The following is an 11,294-nucleotide window of genomic DNA, read 5'->3' as shown; positions in this document are numbered from 1 at the left end:
ACACCACAGTCAGCATGGTAATGGCTGTATCTAGATGGAGAATTTTCCGGTGAAGAGCTCACAATAACAGCACCCAGAGACAGACTTATAAGGAGAGCGGGTTGAGGGGGGTGGGAAATCCCTCGTCTGAATGGAGCTGGAGAACATTTTGTTGCATGCCAATTTTTGAAGGTCTTTAGACAAGTAAAACCTTTTACTTTCTATATCAGGAAGCTGAAGGGCTGATAAAGATCCCATTTACCAAACACCTGCAAGGGAAATCTTATGGTTATCAGAGTTGGTAGAAGTCATACATCTTTCCAATTAAATCCCCTCTGCATGCATGATATATATATATGCACACACACTTATGCTAGACTCAAGCTGATCTTGGGACTTGGCCCAACAGACTAGAAATAGATTGAGCATACATCAGGATTAAATGCTGATCAGCTCCCTCCCTCCCCCCCGAACATACCCTTTGATTGACCAGCTATGCCTTGCCCACATAAAGCCACTTAATGTATATTAATAAATATTATATCTCATCTCTTAATCATCAGAGCACCCTAAAGCTTCTTTCAGACATTAGCTACCCCACCACACCACACCACACCACACGAAGCAAGCAAGCAGGATCTGTAGTTTACAGATGAGGAGACCAAAGAACAGAAAGGCAAGTTGTTTGATGGAACTGAGTCCATGGGAAAGAGGCAAGATAGAGCTCAGGTCCCCCATTGCTCAAATATGGACTGATACCAGTAAGCCACACTCGTAAGAATGTAAGAACTGCCGTTTACCGAGTCAGACTACAGGTCCATCTTGCTCACTATCCTGCGTCAGTGGCAGAGAGTGGGTGCCAACAGGAAGAGTGACCAGGGCATGATCAGGGTTTTTCCACTGTTCCTCTGCTGCGTGCAGCCAAGAATTTGTCCAATTCCTCTATGAATCTGGCTGAATTGCCAGCTCCCCAACATCTGATGGCACCGAGTTCCACACTTCCACTACACGCTGTGCGAGGGGAAAAAACACCTTCCTGTGGTTAGTTTTGGAATCCTGAATGCTAATTCCTTTGTACATCTAATGGCAGCTTTCTAATGGTGGGAGTGGAAATTTTGGCTTTTATGTGCAGATATCAATTTTACTTTCCTCAGTTGTGTGGACGCATAAGAAAGCATGCATCATCCTGAGCATGTGTAGTAGGCTACACACAGACCAAGCAGGTAAAGACTATGTTCATTCTCACACTCTGGATGTGTAACTGCATTCAAGTCCTGAAAATGCAGCCAGCCAGAAACCCATGACTGACATGGGGTGGGGGAACCTTCCCATGTTTTAGCCCAAAAACTAAATGATTAGGGCACTTGCTCAGGAAGGGAAAGGTCAGAGTTCACATCTAGAAACTACATCCAGGCCTTTCACCGGTGCTTCTTTTGAAACTGGCCTCTTGGGCAGCCAAGAGAGGAAGCCATGAAGGACCAGAAAGGAACAAGCCAGAGGGTGTGTGGCACAGCAAGACAACTGCTGGCTTGGAAGGCCCTGGGTTTTTGCTCCCAATGGGACACAATCTTCCCTGCTGCACTGCCTGCCATCCATTTTATCCAAAGCCTACTGAAGTCAGGGGATAGCAACTCTACTTCAAAAGCAGTTCTGGAGAACAGACTGCATAATGCCTACCCTGTGTTGCGGTGTTTAGAGCGTCATGCTAGGAAGTCGGATAGATACAAGTTCAGTCCTCTGCTAGGCTAGTGGGTGACCTAGAACTGGTCTTCCTGGATAAATGCGCTAACCACTGAGCTACTGGGGCTAAAGCATAGAAGGGTCCTTGCCCGCTCTATTTCCCAACATTTTTCTAGACCTATGCGCTGTGTAGTACACTAAGCAGGCCTGGTCTGTGCCATGACGACACCTACAGTGCAGAGGCCAAGTCAAGAACAGCCAGGTACGTGACTAAAAAACTACCATTTGATGCACAAAGGGAAATAGTGTTCTACTCCACATCTTCCTTTACAGCACTCCTCTTCAATATTTAGCTCATGGAGCTGGAAATAAACAGGGGTCCACCAGACAACATAAGCTACCTTGCCAGTAAAAATTCATGCTGCAAAATGAAAAATATCCTTCCAGGATTACAGCTTCTGCCACACCTGTGCAACCCAGACAGTCAGACTCTTGAGCCAACAGGTGAAGAGAGACAAGCAAACATCAGTGCTGAGTAGCACCACCCTACACTGTGCCTTCCAAGGCTAAGGCCAGAAATTACACAAACTGGTCTAAGTGATTGGAAACTGGTTCCAATCTGTAATACAACAGAAGCTCAGTGCACATAAACCGGCTTGGGCCATTTTGAAAGCAGCTTAAGATAAACCTGGATGGACTTAGTATTAGACCTAACTGATTTAGGTTATATCAGTTTATTGAACTTCTGTCCTGGACCCCCTCCAGATTCAAGTTAACTCACAGTCCCTCAACATCCTAGGATACTTTGCACCTCTCCCTCCCCCCTCCCCCAGCAGGATTGTGCAGGTTAGCCATGGCCCAAGCTGTCTGACACAGCAGAGCAGGGAGACATGCTCCAGCATCCCCCAGCTTCTGGCCTGGGCCGCTGCAAGTATGTGGCTGCATTTCTGGAATCAAATGTGAATGTCTGTTCACTTATTTATTTGCTCAATCTATGCAGCTTAGATCAACCTGCAAAAATTTAATCAATTCAGCCTCAGGCTTTTTGACTGTCTGTACTTGGACCAGAGGTCCAGATGTAGGAGCTATGAGACAGAGCAGCTGAACTCAGCTGCCAGACCAGACAAGGTGTTAGCCAGCCCCTGACAAACCCAGGACACACACTGTTTCCGCTCGAGTCTGCATCCCAATCCCAGCAGTCCACGTTCCAGAAGAGTGGAGGGCACGGATCTTTGTATCATGAATCAGACAGACTCCTTCCAAGGGAGGAGGAAGATCATTAGCTCAGGCGACAGTCTTTAGGCAGGTCACAATGTATAAATAGCTTACTTCACCTATACAAAAACCACAGGACATTCAGCTATTAGGAGGCAAAGCAAATTGGCTATGGCTAAATGCATGAAATGGGAAGGAAATCACCAGAAGAACAAGATTCCACAGAGCTCTCCGAAAAAGGGAAATGAGCCTAGGATCTAAAATTTCTATTCCCCACTACGTCCGATTCAGAAACTTTGGGAAAGATCAGCTCTGAAAGAGATGGCAGAGCCTATATACTCAACCCCCTCAGCCCCCAAAACACACACACCACTGCAACATGACATTTATAGTTTTGAACGGGAGAGAGCACCCTGTTTTACTGCACTGAGTCATGTAAATCTAACCACAAAACTGATTTTTCCATCGTCTTTTCTTCTGCCTTGAGTATAGAAATACTCTCAGCATACAGCTCAAATGGAGAAGAAAGGTGAACCCTCACTGAAGTCCGAGGGCCAGATTCACAGTCCTTGCTTATACCAAGGTAGGGGAGATCACTCCTCGACTAACAAGATGTGGACCACATACATAGTGGCTCCAGAAGCTCAGATCCAGATGCCAGGTCACCCACGTTTCAGGACATTACCGCAGTGTAAATCATTTCTATTATGGCAAGAAAGAAATATTTCCCCCGAGTGGCTTGACACTTCTAAAAATGTCAGTGGCTCATCAGTTGCTTTGCATTGATGATTTCTGAAACCCTTCATCAACTCAACCACAAACTAGGGCTGTGCAAAACAGCGCTGTTCCACTTGGACTTCCATTTCGATAGAACAGTGTTTCATTTCAAGTTTTGTTTCATTTCAAAAGCACTGTTACATTTCTTTTCGTTAAAATTAGTTCACTGTTTCAATGTTTTGCCCATGGGCTATAATGGAGAAGCACGAAACTGCCTATAACTTTGTAATTTCTTGCCTGATGCAGATGACACCTGCAGGAATGGCAACCCTTTCTGAGGGCATGACGCCTACCAAGTTTCAAGGAGATAGGCGTCAAGGTTTCTAGGAAACTGCACCTCAAGGTGTTGACAAGCAAAACTCCTGTCACTTGCTGGCAGCAGCAGCCTCCTGTCACCCAGCAGGCAGATTGGAGGCCTGCCTGCACCCCTGGGAGGGCTGCGGGGATCTGCTGGACTCCTCCCAGGGGTGCGGGCCTTGATCTGGCTGCCGGATCACAGGAGGCTGCTGCTGCTGCCTGGGACCGGGGCGCAGACCGCACCCAGCTCCGGGAAGATTGGTGCTGCTGCTGGCCCCAGACAGCAGCAGCAGCCTCCTGTCAGGCAAATCAGGGGCCTGCCTGCACCCCTGGGAGGGCTGTGCTGGACTCCTCCTGGGGATGCGGGTTTTCATTTTGATTTTGCTGTTTTGAGCTCAAAATGCATCAAAACAACTTCAAAATGAAACACCCAGTGAAATTTTGCACAGCCCTAACAGAAACCCTATTGCTTTCCTACTATTACTGTGCTCTTTTTGGCATTTACAATGCACATTGGAAAGGGACTCTGGGTCAAGGGAATTCTGTCTCTGGCAACCAGTAGCAAACAGGGACTAGGGAAAACCATGGAAGTGGCACATACAGTGTAATTCACAGGAGAAACTGTGCAAACATAAAGCAAATAGACATGACCAGAGTGAAAACACTTGCTGGAAATAGAAAATCTCTACCTTCACTTTTGGCTGAGTCCCTCCCCACCCCCCCTAAACTTTGTGCCAAATCCTCAATGCAGAAGCCAGTGTTGTGGCGCTCTCTCTACCTTTTGCAGCAGTGAGTGTGTCTGTGTCAAAGCCTTGAAGTAGATTCTGTTACTTTTTCCTAAGCTGCTCTTAATGTCCAGCTCCTCTTCCACCTTGTCCTTGAGGAGGCTGGAAGAGTGAGGCTCTAGGGAAAAAAAGGAGCAACAGAACAAGCCTCTGGTGCTTGGCAGGCAGTCCCAGCCTGCATTGAGACACAGAACCAAGGATGGAGGCAGCTCTTCCGCAGCTGGCAGCACAGTGGTACAGAGCACCGGGGTTCAGTTGGGAGGCGAAGAGAGAGACAGAGACTGGTTCTTCAAAATCAAGAGGGCAGCAAAAAAAGGGACCTTTTATTGTGCAAGGCCCTGCCACATTTACTCTACTGCACAGCACTGCTGCTATCCCAGGCCAGGCATGAAGAGGAGCAGCATGGGACCGCAGCTGATAGTGGTGGAACCAATAACTAAAGGCTGCAGAGGCTGGGCTGGGGCAACCCCGGCAGAGAATGACACCTCCAGGGAAAAAGATTTTGACAATCTGCAACTGACAAACCAGCGATCAACTGACTCCTTTGTGGAGCCCACGCAGACAACCCCTTGAAAGCACTGTTCCCCTGCCTCACATAACATGCTAAGAGCAGCAAGCTAATGAGAGGCCTGGAGGCCCAGGGACATTCATTACCTGCAAAGGCTCTCTAAGAAGAAGAGGGCAGGGTACAAACTGGCGTACGGACATGGGATAGCATTCAACTGGAAAGGTTCCAACAGCACGACGGAAGTGAGTGATACAAGCACCTTGTTGCCAAGAGATATCCCAAAGTCCAAGCCTTGCCAGCACCAAGGCCAGTTATTGTACCAGATGGGGTAATGGCTCTGTGATAAGGACAGACCAACTAGGGGTTGAGCTACTAACAAACTGTTTAGAACATTTAATACCAGCTCTTTGGAGGGGGGCAGTGAGCATGCTCACCCTCTGCAGCACCTAGTACAGCCTTTGCCATTTGTTACTAAGGCTAGAAATAGATATCACCAAATGAAGCGGATCAGCTATGCCAGGATAGCTAATCTACTTCATTGCGCAAAATACACATCATCTGTTGTTCCACCCGTTGATCTTGCAGGACAGCAGGCAATATTTTGCCCATTTCCAGAGATGCACCCCCAACAATCTCCAGGGCACACCTCTGGAAGCAGGAAAAGTCAAGGTTCCTACTGCCAGAGACAGCTCCTGGCAGTCTTTGGGCTGCCTCCGAAAGCAGGAAAAAGCTTTTCCCACTTCTAGAGATACATCCCAGAGATTGCCAGGGACATATGTCTGGAAGTGGGGAAAGTCATGCAGGTGCTTTCAAGGCAGCTGCCCAACAGGTTGGGGTAGCCCATACTGTCCTGTCATTAAGCAAACAGACATTCACTGCAATAAAACAGCACAAATTATTACTACCTTTTGCCATGGCCACAAATTTGAATATCTGTAGTACAACAAAGGCTATGAATGTCTATTTGCTTTCACTTCCTGCTGCCATAACATTTTTTCAAAGGCAACAATAGATGACATCTGTTTCCACCTTAATAGTATCCAAGGTCTCCAGCTGGGCTCACCCTGGGCGCTGGTAACCACATCAACAGTCCACTAAATGCATTAGATCAAAGAGCCATGGCAAAATATCTAACTACTGGTTCAATCTCCAAGATAAACTCACCAGAGCAAGTCCCAGGCAAAGAGAAGGTGCACTGACACAGGGAGGGATGTGCCAGAAAGGTGAGTGTGTCACAGAAAGCAAAGTAGCAAGAAAATATTTAGTTGGTATACGACTGATGCGAGAGGGAGATGCATGAGCACAAGAATTTGTCAAGCAACTAGTAATTCTCAGCAGAGGCCCAAGAGCAGCCAGGATAACACAGAGCCTTTAACTGTGTATCAGACATTTGGCAATTGCTGTCATCTCCTGTATTTCATGAAGGCTGGGGCAACTGTTAACATAGGGAAGAAAACACCTTTAGGTTTGTACCTGATGCAAAAAAAGTATCAGAGAGGTTTGTCTTCCCCCAACTCGTCTGATGGAACATGCCAAGTAAACTGCGATCTCCTTCAGTAATGGATCCAAAGAAGGCAAAAAACCAAATGCTGATCCTTAGCAAAGCTGTCTAATTAGTCCCAGAGGCAAAGGGCTACTCTTTTGCTCTTGAAAACCCAGGTTCTATTCCTGCTGATGAAACACAGCAATTGCTGTTCCTAGTGTTGCACACAGGAGACTGTAATGAAGTTAACACTAGTCTAGGCTGGAATGAAAGGGGCCTTGTTTGCACAAGGAGTACAGGGCACTTGATATTGCTACTCTTCTGTAATGATTTCATGCTGGTGCCTAGGAAGCAACAGGACCCAGACAGAGGCCTCCTGAGACCTGGTTGTGTGCACTAATCTCACAGGGCCAGCTGCAAATGTAGCTGGAAAAAGAAAAATAAACATTGTAAAAGGATCCTGCTGGGAATTTTCTGTCCCAAGAGGAGAGGCAGTTGCAGAAGCTTTGCAATAAATAGGAAAAATAGAATAAGTATCCTGCCTCACAGATCATTGCTATTGAGAGAGACAGTTACCCTGCTAGCAAGCAGCTCCAGATCTCGTCTGGACTGTGGGGGAATGAGATAATCCTGGGAGAGCCAGGCCTCTGCAACAGTAAGCCACAGCTACCACAAGCTGGCCAGTCGCCACCGAGTTTGGGACGTTTTATGTTTGACTCCTGTTTCCATACCAGGCATGTTGGGGGATTTAAAATAATACTGATAAATGGTCTGCACAGAATTTAACTCTCTTTAATCAGAATGCATTAATGTTTTGTTTTTAAATAGGGAACAGCAGGTTCTTTGATGAACAGACTGAGTCATCACCACCTAATGTGAATACAGCCCTTGTATGAGCCTCTGCTATGTGCCTGAAGCCCAGCTAGTACCTTCCTAAAGACAGCTCTCCTCCCTGATGCACCAGGCATTACCCCACCCTGTCTGCAGCTCTGATATGGAGAGCAATGGGGGCCTTTTTCCAGCAGTGCAAGCATATGAATGCCACAAAACTATTTAACAAGGACCAACTCCCTCACACCTACATGCCTTCCCCAATATACTGCACCCACCTAAGCTGCTGAAAAATACTAATAAAAAAGTCATCGCTACTCTCATGAGTCACAGGAGAGGGAGGGAACAACTCTATAACAGATGATTCAACTGAGTGAGAGAGCTGAGGTGGAGAAAATTGTAGGCTGGAGATCAGGAGTGACTTCCTAGTGCTTCCACCAACCCACAGGAAGCGGTAGGAATTCTGCTGCTGGGGATGGGACAAGCCACGGTCCTATTTTCTCTGGCACAAGGAGCAAGAGGACTCCATAGGTTTTCCCTTCACTTCCAATTCAATTCCTCGACACTATTTGATTACGGGAGATCTGGAACAGCCCCCAGCTCATAAATGCTAGCAACCATTTTTATATTCAGAACAACAAGGAGAGAGACAAACCTCCCCCAGGATCAGGTTCTGGAGGAGCAGCCTTCCCAAGGTAAACATTACCAACTTAAAAAGCCACAGCCTTTGTCAGCACTAATTAGATATGGGTCACCTCCCTGCACTGCCTTACTGAGTAGGATGCCCTTGTCACAGGCTGGCCAATGCTGCCCTAAACCCCACAGATACGGTCAAAGCAAAAGACAAATGAAGTTAAGTCTGTTTGAACCGCAAGGGTTTTCTCCTTAGCAACAAGAGGAGCATAGCTGCATTCAAACCTACCTATGAACCGGAGCAGAAAAACAGGGAAGAGGCAGTGGTTGACCAACAGAAAGTCTGACTGCGTAGCAGAAGCCTCCAAACACCATCTAATGACAGTCAACTCCCTGCGCTCTTACAGCCTGTTCTGACTTACACTGCTCTTGTACCTGAGTGCTGTCCAGCAGTGCACCAAGCAGCATGACTAGCATTTGTCACCTGGTTTGTTCTCTCATTTAGTCCTCAGCAGGAGACCCATGTGCAGCAGACTGCCTTGTTTTGAAAGGATTTTCTGTAATAAATGCACTCTTGCATGTACATACACATGTTGAAAAAAAGCCAAGGCAAATGCTTATTTTGCACTTGGACCAGAAGGTGCTGAGCTTTGTAAGTGTCCTTAGGAAGTTCATCCCAACCTTGGTACAGCTTCTGAGAAACAGCCATTCCCTGATCTCTTGACTCCTATTAAATCACAGGGAATGTATGCCTCCCTTCTTCTCCGAGCTCACTGAACACATGGTTTACAGTCACAACCTGAAGTTCATCAGACCTCTGTCTCAGTATGGATTCTGCCTCTCGCACAGACTTGAAACTGTTGGTTCCAAAGTGTTCAATGCCCTCTTACTAACAAACCACAGACTATCCTCACTCTGCTTTGACGGCCACCCATCCTCCTCCTGGAAGTGTTGTACTCTATTGGCTCCCAGGACTCCCACCTTTCCGGTTTTCCTCTTCTTCTTGCCCTTCTGTTAGCATTTTCCTTGTTGACTTCTCCTCAACCCCCTACTCCAATTTTCTGTAGGAGTGCCCTACAGCTCTGGTTTTGGTCCCCTTCTCCTTTTGCACCTTAACACTGGCTAATGTCATCTGCAAGCACAATTTAAACTATAACTTCTAGTCTAACAGCTCACAGAGTCCTTCCATATCAACTACAAATTTTGTCCCGATTCTGATATCGCCTCATGAATGTCAAGCCATTAACTGTCTCTCAAAATATCTATGAAATAACCCTTAATCCACTCCCCCATCAACATCCCTATTACCTTTTTCATGTACACAGATACCCTGACTATTCTCTCTCTCATCTGATTCAGAACCTGGGCATCAGCTGGGACTCGCACCCTTCTGTAGGTTCTCACATCCAGGCTGCATCCAAGTCTTGCAAGGTCTTTCTAAGTCACACATCTAAATTTTGACAGACCCACATGGCTAAAGCTTTTGCTGGGTTCTCATCACCTCACATCTGAACTACTGCAACATCCTGTCCTCTAGCCTTGACAAAAGGCTATCTCGTCTTGCTTACAGTCTCCCAGATGATCTTCCTAGCCCACTGCTCTGACCATGTTGCCCCTTTTCTTGAATCTCTCTCCAGGCTCCCCCTTTTCTCGCATCAAAACACAAGCTGCTTGTCTTCATTTTCATGGCCTTTGCAACCTAGTCTTCTGTTCATGTCCATCACCTCTCATTCTGCTTCCAAAGGTCAATTCCCACCTCCATAATGCCAATCTGCATTGTCTGAAAGCCTAACAAGTATGTTTGTGTTTTCTCATGCTGTCTCTAGTGTCTGGGAACAACACCCATTTGCAACTGTAAAGTTACTACATTAACCTTCTTTAAATCTTTTCCTTTGCCATAATGCCTAAAAAATGTCACTGTAACTAGGCTGCTGATGTGCTATGATCCTGCCTACCCTACCGACCTAGATCATCTCATTGTTCCCTGGGCTCTTCCATCTGTACATATCCATCTCTTGTCAGGCTCTAAATGTTGTTCTGTTTACAAGGTGGACAGCACAATAGGGCCCTAGCAACCTCTAAGTGTGAGCGTATGGCAAGACAAATACTTTCTATTCTATAACAGTAGCAGGAATCTGCTGCGAGTTTCAGTCAGGGCAACAGCCTGCTCTGCCCAAACACCTTGTTTTCCCATCCTGGATCTCTGCAGTTGCACACCATGGCCTGACACCACAGCAGCAGTGGCTCTCAATGCCTACCCCTCACCATAAGCTCTAACCCATTAACTGAGACACAAGTCCCATTCAGCTGACATTGCCATTTGTTTGGCATCTGGGAACACTAGCTATTCACCATACCCAACACAAATCAGGCATTTGATAAGAGGCCACGGTTTCCAGTACATGAAACTGAGCCCAGCCTACCACCAAGGTACAAACCCTCAGATACAAAATCTTTGTTTCCCTGGACATGACAATTCCTAACCTAACTTCTTGATAGCAGTGTATGAATTCTGCTTGCTGCACAGCATCCCAGACAAGGTCATATTCCAGTGACTGTGCAGCACAGTCAAGCTTCCCTTCCTCCAGGTCCAGAACAAGCTCATTTGAAGAGGAGTGCTGTGAAATCACACGTTAGATTGGCAATGTGAGCACATGTGCAAGGTGCCCTCCTGAGCACCCATGTACATCACAGAATATGGGCACCATCCTTCCATGCCACCAGGCACAAGAATGCAAACATTTCAGGGCACAGCCCTCGAGTATTCATAAAGCTCTTTGCATGAACTGTTTCAAGGGAGATGAGATATTTTCACCTGTTCGCAGATTGGGGTGAATTTGCTACCAGACTTTAGAAGCCCATGTGTCTATTCATATACAGCACTTCTCCTGAGAATGGAGAAGACACAAGACTTGAATATTGATAGCCCCCAACACTGGAGTTTTGCTGAGATGTATCCACCCATGCACTCAGAGAAATGCTGGCATTGAGAAATGCAACTCCCAGCAGATACACTTCCTCAGCGACAGCACACAGCCAGGTGATGGACCATCCAGAAGAGATCACAGCATTATACCCTCTTCCTGATCCCACACATAGCAGCAAG

At 46.7% G+C, this 11,294-nt stretch overlaps 1 protein-coding gene across 4 annotated transcripts in view; it reads right to left on the bottom strand.

Annotated features, from left to right (window-relative positions):
- Positions 1-11,294, bottom strand: part of CACNA2D2 (calcium voltage-gated channel auxiliary subunit alpha2delta 2) — a 900,071-nt gene that overhangs the window by 688,949 nt on the left and 199,828 nt on the right. The window lies entirely within an intron of this gene.

This window comes from Gavialis gangeticus, unplaced genomic scaffold (assembly GCF_001723915.1).
Source record: "Gavialis gangeticus isolate Ggan-Ray unplaced genomic scaffold, GavGan_comp1, whole genome shotgun sequence".
NCBI lineage: Eukaryota > Metazoa > Chordata > Crocodylia > Gavialidae > Gavialis > Gavialis gangeticus.
This window is presented reverse-complemented; position numbering and strand designations above follow the sequence as displayed.